Source organism: Culex quinquefasciatus, chromosome 1 (genome assembly GCF_015732765.1).
Source record: "Culex quinquefasciatus strain JHB chromosome 1, VPISU_Cqui_1.0_pri_paternal, whole genome shotgun sequence".
NCBI lineage: Eukaryota > Metazoa > Arthropoda > Insecta > Diptera > Culicidae > Culex > Culex quinquefasciatus.
The window spans coordinates 46,392,946-46,409,455 of record NC_051861.1 but is presented as its reverse complement, the minus strand read 5'-3'; positions in this window follow the sequence as shown (position 1 = coordinate 46,409,455).

Below are 16,510 nucleotides of genomic sequence, written 5' to 3'. Positions count from 1 at the left end.
GAAAGCCCCTGGTGAGGATGGCATTTTTACATTTTAATTAAAAATTACCAGAAGCAACTTTAAGTTGCTTGGTCAAAATTTTCAACAAATGTTTTGATTTGGCATATTTTCCCAGTAGTTGGAAAAATGCCAAAGTAATTCCGATTTTGAAACCGGATAAAAATCCTGCTGAAGCCTCAAGCTATCGGCCCATTAGTTTGCTTTCATCTATTAGTAAATTATTCGAAAGAATAATTCTTAATAGAATGATGACGCACATTAATGAAAATTCAATTTTCGCTGATGAGCAGTTTGGATTTCGCCTTGGGCATTCAACTACTCATCAGTTGTTGAGAGTTTCAAATTTAATTCGAAGCAACAAATCTGAGGGCTATTCTACTGGCGCTGCTCTTCTAGACATAGAAAAAGCATTTGACAGTGTTTGGCATAAAGGTTTGATTGCGAAATTGAAAAGGTTTAATTTTCCGATTTATATCGTGAAAATTATTCAAAATTATTTGACGGATCGTACTCTGCAGGTATGTTATCAGAATAGCAAATCTGATCAACTACCTGTACGTGCTGGCGTCCCTCAAGGAAGCATTTTGGGTCCAATTTTATACAATATTTTTACTTCTGACTTGCCTGATTTGCCCCAGGATGTCAGAAATCACTTTTGCTGATGACACAAGCATCTCCGCCAAAGGCAGAAGCCTTCGTGTCATCACAAGAAGATTACAAAAAGCTTGGATATTTTCAATTCTTATTTGAAAGAATGGAAAATTACTCCAAATGCTGCAAAACTCAACTTATTATTTTCCCTCACAAACCAAGGGCTGATTTTCTTAAACCAAAAGTCATCACATTATAAAGATGAATGAGGTAAATTTAAAGTGGGAGGATCAAGTGAAATATCTTGGACTTGGTTTTGACAAAACCTTACTTACAAGGATCACATTGAAAGTATCCAGGTTAAATGTAACAAATATATTAAATGTTTGTATCCACTTATAAACAGGAATTCTAGACTTTGTCTCAAGAATAAACTGTTAATTTATAAACAAATTTTCAGACCTGCCATGCTTTATGCTGTGCCGATCTGGACAAGCTGTTGCTTAACCAGGAAGAAAAAACTTCAGAGGATTCAGAACAAAATTCTGAAAATGATTCTGAAACTTCCTCCCTGGTTCAGCACCAGTGAACTTCATCAATTAGCCGAAGTTGACACTTTGGATGTTATGTCCAATAAGATAATTGATGCATTTCGACAAAAATCATTGCAGTCTTCAGCTGCATTGATCCGCTCTTTATATAGTTTATAAGTTAGTTTTAAGGTATCCCTTTTCCTTTTGTACATGTAGGACCTCCTACATTTGAAATCACTGAATAGCGAAAGCTACAATATTTCATGAATAAATGAAAGTTGCTAGTATTTAAAATTGAGGTGAAAAGTCATCGTTTGTGATTGGACACTCAATAATATTTTAACTGAATGAATGTACATGGAAAAGAAATTTGAATAAATATAAATTAAAAAAAAAAATAAAATAAAAAAAAAAAAACTAATGACGGCATAAATGCAATATAAAAATCATGGAAACTTTATGTCCCACGATCCTGTTAGAAAAAAAAACTGTGGATAGACCTTTAGCCCCGTTTCCTCTGCGACAAAAGCATTTTCCAGCATTCGCTTGAAAAAATCAAAAATCAAATTTTTCGCTCTACAGCATTGCCTTGGCGTTCTCGATTGTAAGATTCCTGTTAGAAACTAGGTGTCCAAAGGCTTGATTGTTGAGGCAATTGCAAACCTTTTTTACACCTCAGCTTCCATCCACCCCGGGATTCGAACTGACGACCTTTGAAATCAACTTTCATCATCAGTAGCGAACGTTTCACTGAAAAAAATCTACACGAAGGTTGTTTTCCGGAATTTCAAAAATGTTGTATCATTGAACTCGGATTTGTAATTATTTGTTAAAATTGTTTCTTTTCTCGCTTATATCAAGAGTTTTCGGGGCATAACTAATACTCATTCAATTATTCCACATATAAATTGTTCTGACTGACATAATCAGTATTATCTGTAAGGAATTTTCGAATATATGAACTCCCCGAGAGAACAGAAATAATGTCTTTTTTCCCTGTACATTTTAAATGTCACAATCGCTTAAAGTGCACAAAACACGACACCTTAATCGTCCACAGCAATGACATCGCGCTCAGACTTGTGGCGCCCCAGTTCTGGAAGACGCAACACGACACTCTGTAATTTGGCTAAATTACCCACGTGGATATGAGCAGCAGCAACAACTGCGATACTCACGTGGACGGCCCATATCTCCGACAACCCCTTCATTCCCGCAACGGGTTTTCCCCCGCACCCCCTCGGAGAACAAATAGAGCGCGAGTCACCAAAGATGCACACGTACACGGCATACGGACAGATGGTCCACATGACACCTGCCCTTATCGCGCACGAGATTGCATTTTCCAAGCCCCGGGAAAAAAGCATTTCGTCGTCGTCGGTTGATGCACGAAAGGAACAACCCCGGAGTGAAACTGGCCACTGGCCACCCATGCGAGGACATTAGGGCACCTTTATCTTCAATCAAAACTATCCGCACACACGTACACAAACATTCGGGGAGTGTGTATTTACGACGCCGCGTGCTGGTCACGATGATGGTGATGGCCACGGAGGGCGCGCACATACACGTGGGGTGACGACAGAACACCACAGGCCACGATGACGACGACGACGTCGGTGAGGACAACTTGTTTGCGAGACATTAGAGCCTCTTTGCTTTGGATAGAGTGCCTTATGCTGGACTTTGCTGTAGTCTTGCTGTGTTCTTGAGGGTGGTGATTTTGTTTTTAAATAGGCAATTCGTGGTATGAAAAAAAAGTTTTTACAAGTTAAACAAGTTAAAAGTTATGGGAAATTAATTGCTCAAATCAAATGAAAACAATTGAGCAATTCTCTGAGATTTCGGTCATTCGATTTTTTTTTGTATTTTTTAATCCGGCTGAAACTTTTTTGGTGCCTTCGGTATGCCCAAAGAAGCCATTTTGCTTCATTAGTTTGTCCATATAATTTTCCATACAAATTTGGCAGCTGTCCATACAAAAATGATATGTGAAAATTCAAAAATCTGTATCTTTTGAAGGATTTTTTTTTGATCGCTTTGGTGTCTTCGGAAAAGTTGTAGGTATGGATATGGACTACACTGAAAAAAATGATACACGGTAAAAAAAATTTGGTGATTTTTAATTTAACTTTTTATCACTAAAACTTAATTTGCAAAAAAAACAATATTTTTACTTTTTTTTATTTTTTGATATGTTTTAGAGGACATAAAATTCCAACTTTTCAGAAATTTCCAGAATGGGCAAAAAATCTTTGACCGAGTTATGATTTTTTGATTTTTTTCAAAAAATCGAATATTGGTCGCAAAAAAAATTATTTTCATTTTTCGATGTAAAATCTAATTTCAATCAAAAAGTACTTAAGTGAATTTTTGATAAAGTGCACCGTTTTCAAGTTATAACCCTTTAAAGGTAACTTTTTTGAAAATAGTCACAGTTTTTCATTTTTTTAAATTAGTGTCCATGTTTGCCCACCTTTGAAAAAAAAAATTTTTTTTTGAAAAGCTGAGAAAATTCTCTATATTTTGCTTTATTGAACTTTGTTGATATGACCCATAGTTGCTGAGATATTGCCATGCAAAGGTTTAAAAACATGATAATTGTTGTTTTCTAAGTCTCACCCAAACAACCCACCATTTTCTAATGTCGATATCTCAGCAACTATAAATCCGATTTACAATGTTAAAACATGAAACATTCGTAAAATTTTCCGATCTTTTCGAATACAATATTTAAAAAAAATTAAATCAAGACTAACATTTAAAATGGGCGTAATATTAAATGTTTGGCCCGTTTGAAATGTTAGTCTCGATTTTCAATTTTTGAAAATATTTTTTTTCGAAAATATCAGAAAATTTCACGAATGTCATGTTTCAACATTGTAAATCGGACCTATAGTTGCTGAGATATCGTCATTCGAAAATGGTGGGTTGTTTGGGTGAGACTTAGAAAACATAAATTCTCGGATTAGTTTTCAAAAAGCCGTAAGAGCCATTGGTAAACAACGTCCTTTTTGCTTCGGTATTCGACCTACTTACGAAAAACCAATATCAAAAATGTTTGAGATTGTTCATCTACACGTCCTTCAAGTGCCTCAAACTAAAAATAAATGAAATTTTGTTTCAATTTGGAGAAAAACGAAATTTAGTGTCAGAGGTCACGATTGCTCTTACGGCTTTTTGAAAACTCATCAGAGAATTTTCCTGTGTTTTAACCTTTGCATGGCAATATCTCAGCAACTATGGGTCGTATCAACAAAGTTCAATAAAGCAAAATATAGAGAATTTTCTCAGCTTTTCAAAAATATTTTTTTTTCAAAGGTGGGCAAACATGGGCACTAATTTAAAAAAATGAAAAACTGCGACTATTTTTAAAAAAGTTACCTAAAAATGGTTATTACATGAAAACGGTGCACTTTATCAAAAATTCACTAAAATACTTTTTGATTGCAAATTCTAATCCGTAGTGGTGATATAATGTCACAAGGTCATTAACTATATAATTCAACAATCCCTTTCCCAACGATTCCCCTACACACCACACACCATATTCTATAAATAACTCGAAGTGGTTGGTACGGTATGTCCCCACTTCTTCTTCTTCCCCTGATGATTCCGTTCCTGTGGGTTCCGTTCATAGAATCTGTCTCTTTGCGGTTAATGCAACGCAGTAGGCCGGGCCGCTTTAGTGAGTGTAATACACTTCGGGGTTTCTCGAAAGTACTGCAATCATTAATAATGACAAGAAGGAACTTGAGGCGTAATCTAACCACGGACGAACGGACATGACACGAGCATTTTGAATTTGAAGCTGGTCTTTTTCTTCTTATTTCTTTTTCTGCTTGTCTTCAGTGCGCAAACGCTCATGTCAAAACAAGCTTTGACAGTTTGCGCTACCTGACAGTTTGCCTCTTGGTTTGCCTGATTTTTTTGGTTGGTTCGTCGGCTGATAAAAACGTTTCAAATATTCAGTTCGCGTTTGTAATTTAATCAAATTGAGAAATTTCTAGGCGTTCGAATAAAAAATGAAACGGATTTGGGGTCGACCAGCTCAAGGACTCCAATCTAGCTCGTTCCGTGAATTGTAGGCTGTTCCTTGGCTGTACCTCCCTTCCCTGGTTCCGGTTGAAACAAGCAATTTTGTGCAAGAGGAAGCCCAATTATTGGGATCACAATTTCGACAAAGCAGAGTGGTTGGAACAAGGGTTGAAGCTGAGGACGAGTTTAACGGTTACCCCGGTGGCTCATGTGTCGGACGACAAAGTCCAAATGGATCGGCAATCTGAACAGTTCGATCGCCCTGGTTGCCGAAGACGTGTTAGACTGCAATCCCAGCAGCACACACGTCGTTGCTGAACCGGATAAATCATCGTTTGGTTGAGCTGCATGGACGAGTTGACCTTTACCCAACGGTCTAAACGAAATGGAAAAGCTGCGCGAATGTGCCTTATTTGTAGAGCAAACAATAAAAATCTAAGAAAATTTACACCACATAACGTTTATTTAAACTGATTTTCAACCTAGCAAACCTCACTCCATCGCTGCGAAACGAAAATCTGGACCACAACAAAGCTCTTTTCGGAACTCCTTGGGAAGTTGCGGTGTCAGTTCAGTTGGGAGGCCACTCCTCGAGCTCCGTGTGCTGAGGGCCTCCCTTTTCCATGGCGATCAATTTGGCCTTTTTTTTTTTGTTGAAATCTGGAACCGTGGAGAAACGGCATCGGGATATCCTTTTACTACCAGCTGCGTGAAATTTGATGGACGAAAACGAAATTTATTTTTTATTTCATTTTGCGGATCAAGCATAAACAAAATACCTTTTTAACGTTGTTAATCGCCCCTGAATTCAAAATTTCTCGAAATTTGTGTGCATCTTTATTACTTTGTTTATTTACAAATTCCGTGATTCGCTTCAGATAGTATTGTTGATATCAATCAAAAATGTACAACTACCGTTCACCGCAAAAAGAACAGCGCGCAATGTAAAAATATTGGAAGCGGGAAAATCAAAGACAATTTTCAATCACCGCAGCATGACAACATTTTGACTGAATTAGTAATAATACCAAAACAAAAATAGTTCGCCAACGTGAACACCTGCAGCGCTAGTGTTTCAAGGCGGTTTTAACGTATTTTTATTCGGCTGAAATTTGAATTTTGCCTCAGAAAAATGAGCAAAATTTGTTCGTGGAGTCATGTCCGTTCGTCCGTGATCTAACCATAAGTTCTTCCCGGATGCTTTCTTCGGACTGGCTGCGCTTGTGTTCGATTAGATTAGATTAGATTAAAATACTTTTTGATTGCAAATTCGATTTTACATCGAAAAATGAAAATGAAAAATTTTGCGACCAATATTCGATTTTTTTGAAAAAATCTGTATTGATTCAAAAAATCATAAATCGGTCAAAGATTTTTTGCCCATTCTGGAAATTTCTGAAAAGTTGGCATTTTATGTCCTCTAAAACATATATAAAAAATAGTGTTTTTTTGCAAATCAAGTATGGAATATTTGTATAGAATTATATGGACAAACTAATGATGCGAAATGGCTCAAATATTTGTATGTGTGGCAACGCTGGTTAATAATATTTAGCATTTTGTGATACATTTCTGGAGCAACTTTTGAAATGGGCGATACGACATTGCTCTTACGGCCTTTCACTGCATGCGTTTAAACGGGACAATTTTGCTTAAACTTGAGTTTGTTGTCGTTATAGAGTAATCGAGCACACAGGTAAAAAGTAACCCAAATAACCATGGCCCGGTAGGGGAAAGTGTAACAAGCTAAGGAAATGCTCGTTATAACCCATCAAAAACGATAAAAAATCTGTTGGATTTTATTAAAGTCATCTTATTCTAGGTCTTGGCCAAGACTTTGATAGAAAAAGTTTTTTAAAAAATCTGTTTTTTAATGTAAAAAAAATGATTTTCTGTACGTTCTTCTTAACTAGTGGGGCAAGACGAACAACCCGTTGGGGCAAGAGGAACAATGCATGAAGCAACATGTTAATTTGCTAACAATTGAACTGTTATCACTCAGATACATCAGATTAGAATGTATTTGAAACGTTTCTTTCATTTTTAGGTTGAATAATAATATTTTACTAAAAATTTGATCGTTTTTACGAAAACAAATTATTATTTAGATGAAAAAAAGGAAATTTGCATAATATCACTATATTTTGTATGGACAATTTTTTTTAACAATTGTTTATCAGTTTTTAAGTACTTTTATGTATTTATTTCCAAATAAAATATGTTGTTGCAGCAATTCGTAATTTTATCCATACTAAAATCCATACACGTACACTTACCCCACCTGAAGAAAATTTTTTAAAAGCTCACAGCAAAAATAACCAAAATTTAAATCATACTTTATAATAGGTACAAGTCATTGGTAGGGGCACTACTGTTCCAGGAAAAATAGAATTTTGATAAAATGAGCCTTAAAACGAACCCTAAGCCTTATTTTGTACTATCCAAATATTATAAGAAAACAAAGGTTTTGAAAAAAACTTCGTTAAATCTTATGCCCAGTGGCGTTTACGTAGTTTGGGCAGTTATGTGGTAGTAGAATCAGATAATTGCATTGCTAGCAACAATTCCTCATACTGGAAATAATCAAAATTGTAAAAATCACGGCCGTACGAGCGATTGTTCCTCTTGTCCCATATGGTCGTCTTGCCCCACCTTCCTCTAATGTAGAATTTTTAAAGCACAGCTTTTTTAGTTTCGATTATTTGACGTTCTATTAGGGAGTGTTCTTTAAATAAAGTAACGCAAAAAAATGGATGAACTGTCACTTTTTACACGGTGATCACGCACACTGTAAAACCAAACGTTTGGTAGTGTTTGTGAACTCCGTATAAAAGGGGTGTCAAACTAAACAGTGACCCCGTTCGTTTGAAAACAGTTGGTATCAGACCATCGGGGTTTGAGAGTATCGAAACGTGAACAATTATTTATGTCTTTCTATTGTCTTACTTTTATCATTAAGTTCAAGTTTTACGACCATATTTCAGTCTTGAATTGTTGATAAGCTTGCCTTTTTCAATTTAAATCGCTGCCATTTTGGTTACATTCCATTCAATATTTTCAAACCACTTTAAGGCATTTTAAGATCATATTTGAGCAAACCGGAAAAAATGATTTTTAAATTAACTTTTTTCACCAAAAAACAATTTCTCAAAATCCGTACTTTTTGATTTCTTTGAATTTTTATATGTTTTAGTGGACAAACCCGTATCTTTAAAGTCATTCAGAAGTATGGACCAAAATTTGGCCAACGAGTTATAATTTTTGATGATTTTGATTATGACAAAAAATAAAAATGGTTGAAATCAGCCGATTTCGTAAAGAATTGCTCCATCATGTTATCCATTAAACAAAAATTGCCTAAAACCTTAAAAATTAAAAAAAAAACTGTATGTTTTTATTTTTTCTCAACCTGGTTTCTGAAAAAATATGGACCATAATTAAACCATCATATTTATGTACTGACTCAATCAAAATTAGGAAAAATCCACCCTGACAATTATCCAATGTGTGCCACCTCCGAGCAATTAGAGAAAATTGGGGTAGCGAGTTGCGCTAAACACACCACCCGAACCATTACAGAGAGAAAGTGGCCACAACAGTGGGCCTCCGACCACACACAAGAAGCGGCTCGTGTCGTGTGGACGGTTAAAGACACTCTACACCGCCCCATGCACTTACCTTTTGGTGTTATGTTTATGCTTGAACTCCGCGAGTGTGTGTGTGTGTGACACACGCAAGGAAAACCAGGAAGGAAGGAAGCGGTCGTGGAATAAAATAGGGTACACGTGTGCTGCAGCAATTGCCACCCCACCGACACCGACAATGCATATGAAAACTTGTCGTAATAACAACTTAACTAAACAGGTATTTCCTGTTGGTTTAGTTGGTTTTGCTCACGATGGGCATAGATATATTTCCTTTTATTTAATAAGTATAACTAGAAAAAAATGAACTATACTCTTTCGCAAAGAAAAAAAACATTAAAATATTGGATTAAATTGTTTTGATATTATTAACGTTAATTAGCGCTTGAACGATTTTGCAGGAGTTGGAAAATAAAAGAGCATTTCATATGCTTTGATATTTTTTTTATTTTGAACAAAAATTGGATCATTATTAAAATTGAAAGGAATTCTTACACCTGCTTACTTTAGTTTCCTTGTTCATGATTTGTCTTTTAAAGGGGTTATAATTTCCCAAAATCAACAAAGGGGAAAATTCTAATAAGCAGTTGGACGCTCTAATAATTTGACACAGCTGGAATGTCCTACTTGTGAATGATTGGTTAAATTGTTCAATCAAGCATAATAAGACATCATTTCAAATTTCGTTGAGGTGGTAGGGTATATAGCCCTATTTTGGACCTACTATGCAAAGCGTCAACATATTTCGCATAGTTCTCAGGAACGGTCTAACTAATTTGGCTCGTTTCAGGATTGTTTTGTGCCTTAATTTATGCTTAACCTTCCCTTGGTATTAAAAAAAAATCACACATAAGGTATTGGGGTCCTTTTCGACCCCAAACTTTAAAAAATCGTCAAAAATCCAGTTTTTGACCGATTTCGGTTCTTTTGGTCACAAACGAAAGCTTAGAACGTCCCCTTTCCGAAACCGACCTGGAAAACCGGATTTGGTCACTGTGGCCACCGGGAATCGGCTACAACCGAAAAAGGACCTTTTTGAGACACCAACTTTGACGACCTGTATCTCCGGCAAATTTCAACCAATCAGGATGCTCCGGGTTGCATTCGACAGGTATTTACCTGTACTTTGACCACAAATATTAATATCAGGGCCAGGTGACCTACCGGTTCCGGAAATCCGGAACATCCGAAAAGTTCATGTGTTCCTGTTTTTCACATATATGTGATACCAATACTCTCATGATAGTTGAAATTGATCCATAAAACTTACTTAAAACACAATACACGATTGCCAGAACCACTCTGGAGTGTTAGTGGCCACTTCCGGGTAACCTGGAACCGGTTCCCGGGTACCCGATGAACGGCCAACTTGACTTTTTTGGTGAAAACCTATCATGTTGCACATCAAACTCCATGAAATTGAAAGATATGTCCATATTTGGTAATGCCGTTGTTCGCTGAGCCATCCTGGCCAATCTGGAACCGGTTACCGGTGGCCCCTTGGGGACATTTCCGGAAAATGAGAGAAACCCTATCATCCGACATATCAAACTTCATAAAATTGAAAGATATGACAATTTACGGTCATGCTGTTGTTCACTGACCCATTCTGGCCAATCTGGAGCCGGTTACCGGTGGCCCCTTGGGGACACTTCCGGAATATGAGAGAAACCCTATCATCCGACATATCAAACTTCATAAAATTGAAAGATATGACAATTTACGGTCATGCTGTTGTTCACTGACCCATTCTGGCCAATCTGGAACCGGTTACCGGTGGCCCCTTAGGGACACTCTCGGAATATGAGAGAAACCCTATCATCCGACATATCAAACTTCATGAAATTGAAAGATATATCAATCTACGGTCATGCTGTTGTTCGCTGACCCATTCTGGCCAAACTGGAACCGGTTACCAGTGGCCCTTAGGACACTCTCGGAAAATGAGAGAAACCCTATCATCCGACATATCAAACTTTATGAAATTGAAAGACATGTCAATCTACGGCCATGCCGTTGTTCGCTGATCCATTTTGGAAATGGTTCCCGGTGGCCCCTTGGGGACAATCCCGGAATATGAGAGAAACCCTATCATCCGACATATCAAACTTTATGAAATTGATAGATATGTCAAGTTACGGTCATGCCATTCTTTGCTTATGCATTCTGGCAATTCTGGAACAGGTTTCCGGTGGCCTTGGGGACACTCCCGGAATATAAGAGAAACCCTTTATCCGACGAATCAAACTTCATGAAATTCATGGATACACGCAGAAAAAGTTTTGTAGAATCAGCCTGTACGAGGTTTGAATCAACAAAATTTTTGTTGAATATAATCAACGCCGATTTTGCGTTGAAACAAACCATGATTTTTTCGATTCCACAAAAGTCTTTTGTTGTTTTGAAAAAGCTGCTTTGATGTTTAGCGTTGATTCAACAAAAAATATGATTTTCAAATCAACAAAACGTTTTGTTGATTCAAATACGCCTTATTTTTCTGCGTGTATGTCAACCAAAGGACCTCGGGGCCTCGTGGCGCGGTGGTTAGCGGCTTCGGCTGCCGATCCCTAAGTTGCTATGAGGTGCGGGTTCGATTCCCGCCTTATCCTCCTGGCCTTCTATCGGATGGGGAAGTAAAACGTCGGTCCATTTGCGTAAAAGAGGTTTTGGGTGAATCACCACACATAACCTTCGGACGCCTAGAAATGAGCAGAAACTTACAACAGAGCCCACAAAAGACCCGGGGGTCGTTAAAGTGGATTGCTTTGCTTTTTTTCAACCAAAGGTCAGCGAACAATTGCATGACCGTAGATTGACGTAGTTTTCAATTTCATGAAGTTTGATATGTCTGATGGTAGGGTAACTTTCATATTCCAGAAGTGTCCCCAACGGGCCACTGGTAACCGGTTCCAAATTGGCCAGGATGTGTCAGCAAACAACAGCATGGCCGTAGATTGACATATCTTTCAATTTCATGATTTTTGATAGGTTTTTTCTCATATTCCGGAAGTGTCCATAAGGGGCCACAAGTAACCGGTTCCATGATGGCCAGAATGGTTTAGCGAACAACGGCATGACCGTAAATTGACATATCTTTCAATTTCATGAAGTTTGATATGTCGGATGATAGGGTTTCTCTCATTTTCCGGAAATGTCCCCAAGGGGCCACCGGTAACCGGTTCCAGATTGGCCAGGATGGCTCAGCGAACAACGGCATTACCAAATATGGACATATCTTTCAATTTCATGGAGTTTGATGTGCAACATGATAGGTTTTCACCAAAAAAGTCAAGTTGGCCGTTCATCGGGTACCCGGGAACCGGTTCCAGGTTACCCGGAAGTGGCCACTAACACTCCAGAGTGGTTCTGGCAATCGTGTATTGTGTTTTAAGTAAGTTTTATGGATCAATTTCAACTATCATGAGAGTATTGGTATCACATATATGTGAAAAACAGGAACACATGAACTTTTCGGATGTTCCGATTTCCGGAACCGGTAGGTCACCTGGCCCTGATATTAATATTTGTGGTCAAAGTACAGGTAAATACCTGTCGAATGCAACCCGGCATCCTGATTGGTTGAAATTTGCCGGAGATACAGGTCGTCAAAGTTGGTGTCTCAAAAGGTCCTTTTTCGGTTGTAGCCGATTCCCGGTACCAAATCCGGTTTTCCAGGTCGGTTTCGGAAAGGGGACGTTCTAAGCTTTCGTTTGTGACCAAAAGAACCGAAATCGGTCAAAAACTGGATTTTTGACGATTTTTTAAAGTTTGGGGTCGAAAAGGACCCCAATACCTTATGTGTGATTTTTTTTTAATACCAAGGGAAGGATATGTCGGATGATAGGGTTTCTCTCATATTCCGAGAGTGTCCCTAAGGGGCCACCGGTAACCGGTTCCAGATTGGCCAGAATGGGTCAGTGAACAACAGCATGACCGTAAATTGTCATATCTTTCAATTTTATGAAGTTTGATATGTCGGATGATAGGGTTTCTCTCATATTCCGGAAGTGTCCCCAAGGGGCCACCGGTAACCGGCTCCAGATTGGCCAGAATGGGTCAGCGAACAACAGCATGACCGTAAATTGACATATCTTTCAATTTTATGAAGTTTGATATGTCGGATGATAGGGTTTCTCTCATATTCCGGAAGTGTCCCCAAGGGGCCACCGGTAACCGGTTCCAGATTGGCCAGAATGGGTCAGCGAACAACAGCATGACCGTAGATTGATATATCTTTCAATTTCATGAAGTTTGATGTGTCGGATGATAGGGTTTCTCTCATATTCCGGAAGTGTCCCCAAGGGGCCACCGGTAACCGGCTCCAGATTGGCCAGAATGGGTCAGCGAACAACGGCATGACCGTAAATTGACATTTCTTTCAATTCCATGAAGTTTGATATGTCGGATGATAGGGTTTCTCTCATATTCCGGAAGTGTCCCCGAGGGGCCACCGGTAACCGGTTCCAAATTGGCCAGGATGGCTCAGCGAACAACGGCATTACCAAATATGGACATACCTTTCAATTTCATGGAGTTTGATGTGCAACATGATGGGTTTTCACCAAAAGTCAAGTTGGCCGTTCATCGGGTACCGGAACCGGTTCCAGGTTACCCGGAAGTGGCCACTAACACTCCAGAGTGGTTCTGGCAATCGTGTATTGTGTTTTAAGTAAGTTTTATGGATCAATTTCAACTATCATGAGAGTATTGGTATCACATATATGTGAAAAACAGTAAAACATGAACTTTTCGGATGTTCCGGATTTCCGGAACCGGTAGGTCACCTGTCCCTGATATTAATATTTGTGGTCAAAGTACAGGTAAATACCTGTCGAATGCAACCCGGAGCATCCTGATTGGTTGAAATTTGCCGGAGATACAGGTCGTCAAAGTTGGTGTCTCAAAAAGGTCCTTTTTCGGTTGTAGCCGATTCCCGGTGGCCACAGTGACAAAATCCGGTTTTCCAGGTCGGTTTCGGAAAGGGGACGTTCTAAGCTTTCGTTTGTGACCAAAAGAACCGAAATCGGTCAAAAACTGGATTTTTGATGATTTTTTAAAGTTTGGGGTCGAAAAGGACCCCAATACCTTTAAAGTAACTTTTTTTATGGACGCTCCCCTAGGGGTCGTCCAAGGTTTGTTTGTTTTGAGAAATGTGTATTTATACTATAAATTTAATGTCAGAAAATTTCAAGGCTTTAGCATGTATATAGCAAAAGTTATGGCAAATTAAATTTTCAAAAAGGCCGAAAAGGACCCCAATACCGTAGGAAGGTTAACAAAGTGTACTATTGAAAATTTAAAATAATTTAACCATTCCATTGTAATAAGCATTTCAAGTAAAACATTTTTTGGATGCTTTTTGGACTTATTGAATGTATTTTGGAGACATCGCTGAACCTATTTTGGACCCACACTCTGATTGGTTGAAATTTGGACAACTCGAATTGCGGCGTGCGGCGGCAACACGCACACTTACAAAAACTCGGTTTGATAAACCAAAGGGCCTATCCACGATTATAATTTGGAAAATATTTATTTCAGAAATTGAACAATTATGATGAAACAATGGATTTGAATTTGAAAACGTGTTTTAATCATATTGAATGGAAACTCACGCATCTTTAGCAGGTCTCTGTCCTATTTACAATTTGCATATTCTTACGACCTAATTGTTCAAGCATTAGAACATAAAAGACAACTAGTTATTACTCGCAATAAAACACCTACATACCATACCAAACAGCTTAGAACACCATACGCGGTGCCCGTGCTGTATCAAGAAGGTTGTTCCATGTTGCTCGGTTCTGGGCTGCAGCTCGCCAGTCTCCAGATTGCAGGAATTTTTGGACCTAATCGATGTGCTAGGAAAATGAAAGGAAGTTCGAATGGCGTTGGAAAAAGTGGCTGAAAAAGCGGAAATAATCAAAAATGTTAACATTTTTGGAAGAGGTAAGATACAAAACGATCCTGCCTACACTTTCTGTTGGTTGGATTCAGTGAATTCGTACTTTAAAAGCCTGAACTACCTCGATTAATAAAAATAGGTCCAAAATAGGTACTAGGTCCAAAATAGGGTCATATACCCTAGTTCCTATGAGGTAATTTCTTTATTTAGTAAATGAATTTCAGTGCTCACTAAATCTTAGTTGAGTCGTTTTTTTTAGAAATTTGAATTGGTTAAACCAACGAAAATGAAATTAATGCACTCAAATTAAACAAACCTACTAACCAGCAAGGTAAACCACCTTCGTCATCACACACATGGTCGATAATTCGAGGACCAGAAGAAAGGAGTGGCCGCTCGTCGTCCTCGGATATGTGTCTTGCCCACGTGAGGGTAATCATCGCCGCTGAAGGTGAAGATAATAAATTAATTGAATTGAAAGGAGCCGTTTCCGCGGAAGGGTGGCACGTGGAACGGGGGAATGTTCAACATATGGAAATGAGTTGACCAACGGGGAGGGGTTGGTTCTTGAGGTTAGTTTCATGTTGCACGTATTTATTTTTGACTGATGACACGGCGCGAAACTGTTGAGTCGTTCACTTGTCCTTCTGGGGCCGGCGTTCATTAGCGGTTGTGCGAGAAACGGAACTGACCGGTCATCGTCTTAGGTGTGGCCAATCCTTGGGGAATCTTCTCGTATCACGTCCGTAGATCGCAAGTAGATGAGCCTTTGCGTGATGATTCAGTCTGGGGAGGTTGGTTAAAAGATTAAACGATTATTTTTTATTCATTAGCTTGAACGGCCTGGGATTGTCACGATGACTTCGTTTTCCGTACCGTCTACGTACACTTCCAGACCATTGTGAGTGAGAGTGCGTATCCTGCAAGGTGTCGGTGCTAGCCAACCGTTGCCAACCGAAAAGCCCACCCACGTATGAAGAGAACAAAAGAATTACGCACATTTTATCGCCTGAGTTGGCCCATTAACCAGGAAGGCCCAGGCGCAGTGCAAAGGTTCACCGCTCGGAGATTGTATCAGCGTTCACACGATGCAGAGATTTTTCTACTCAGTTAATCAAAGAATTAAGAAAATAGAAGGAGCTCACTGAACAGAGAAAAAGAGCCCATCGCACTTCTCTTGAGGGGGTTGACTGGTGGGAAAAACCCGTTGCTCCCATCCCAAGGATTTGCGAGCCCATAAATGTCATTCACTCGTAACGAGCTTGAGTCAATGTTACGGTGCACCCAAATGTTTTAAGGTTAACAAAAGCTCTACAAAAAAATAAATTTAAAAAAGAAATTCAAAAATATTCAAAAAACGTCTAGTTAGCTCTTGAAAAAAAATATATAATCCAATTTCTAAAACAAAGTTTTTCACTCTCAAATTTGGGTGCACAGAGCCTTGTGTCACCTTTGGAACGACCTCGGATTGAGCTTCCCTTTACGGGTGGTTCCACCTATCCTGTGCGTCTACAGTTACGACCTGCTCGATGTATGGCAAAAGGTGAGCATCCTAGCACTAGTACTTAATTAAAAGTATTCCTCTAGCTCAGCAAATCCCCCCACCCTCTTGACGAAGACTTCACCCAAGTCCGATGAAGCGACTAAATTTTATCTCAGTTTGCACGGATGATTGACGTGCGATAAATTCACACCTTTCCAATGCAATGCTCGGTTGCTTCGGATGGGTTCACAAGGTTTCCAAGGAAAAGGTCGAAGTGCTTTGTATTAAGACATGTGGAACTTTTACGGAAAAACAC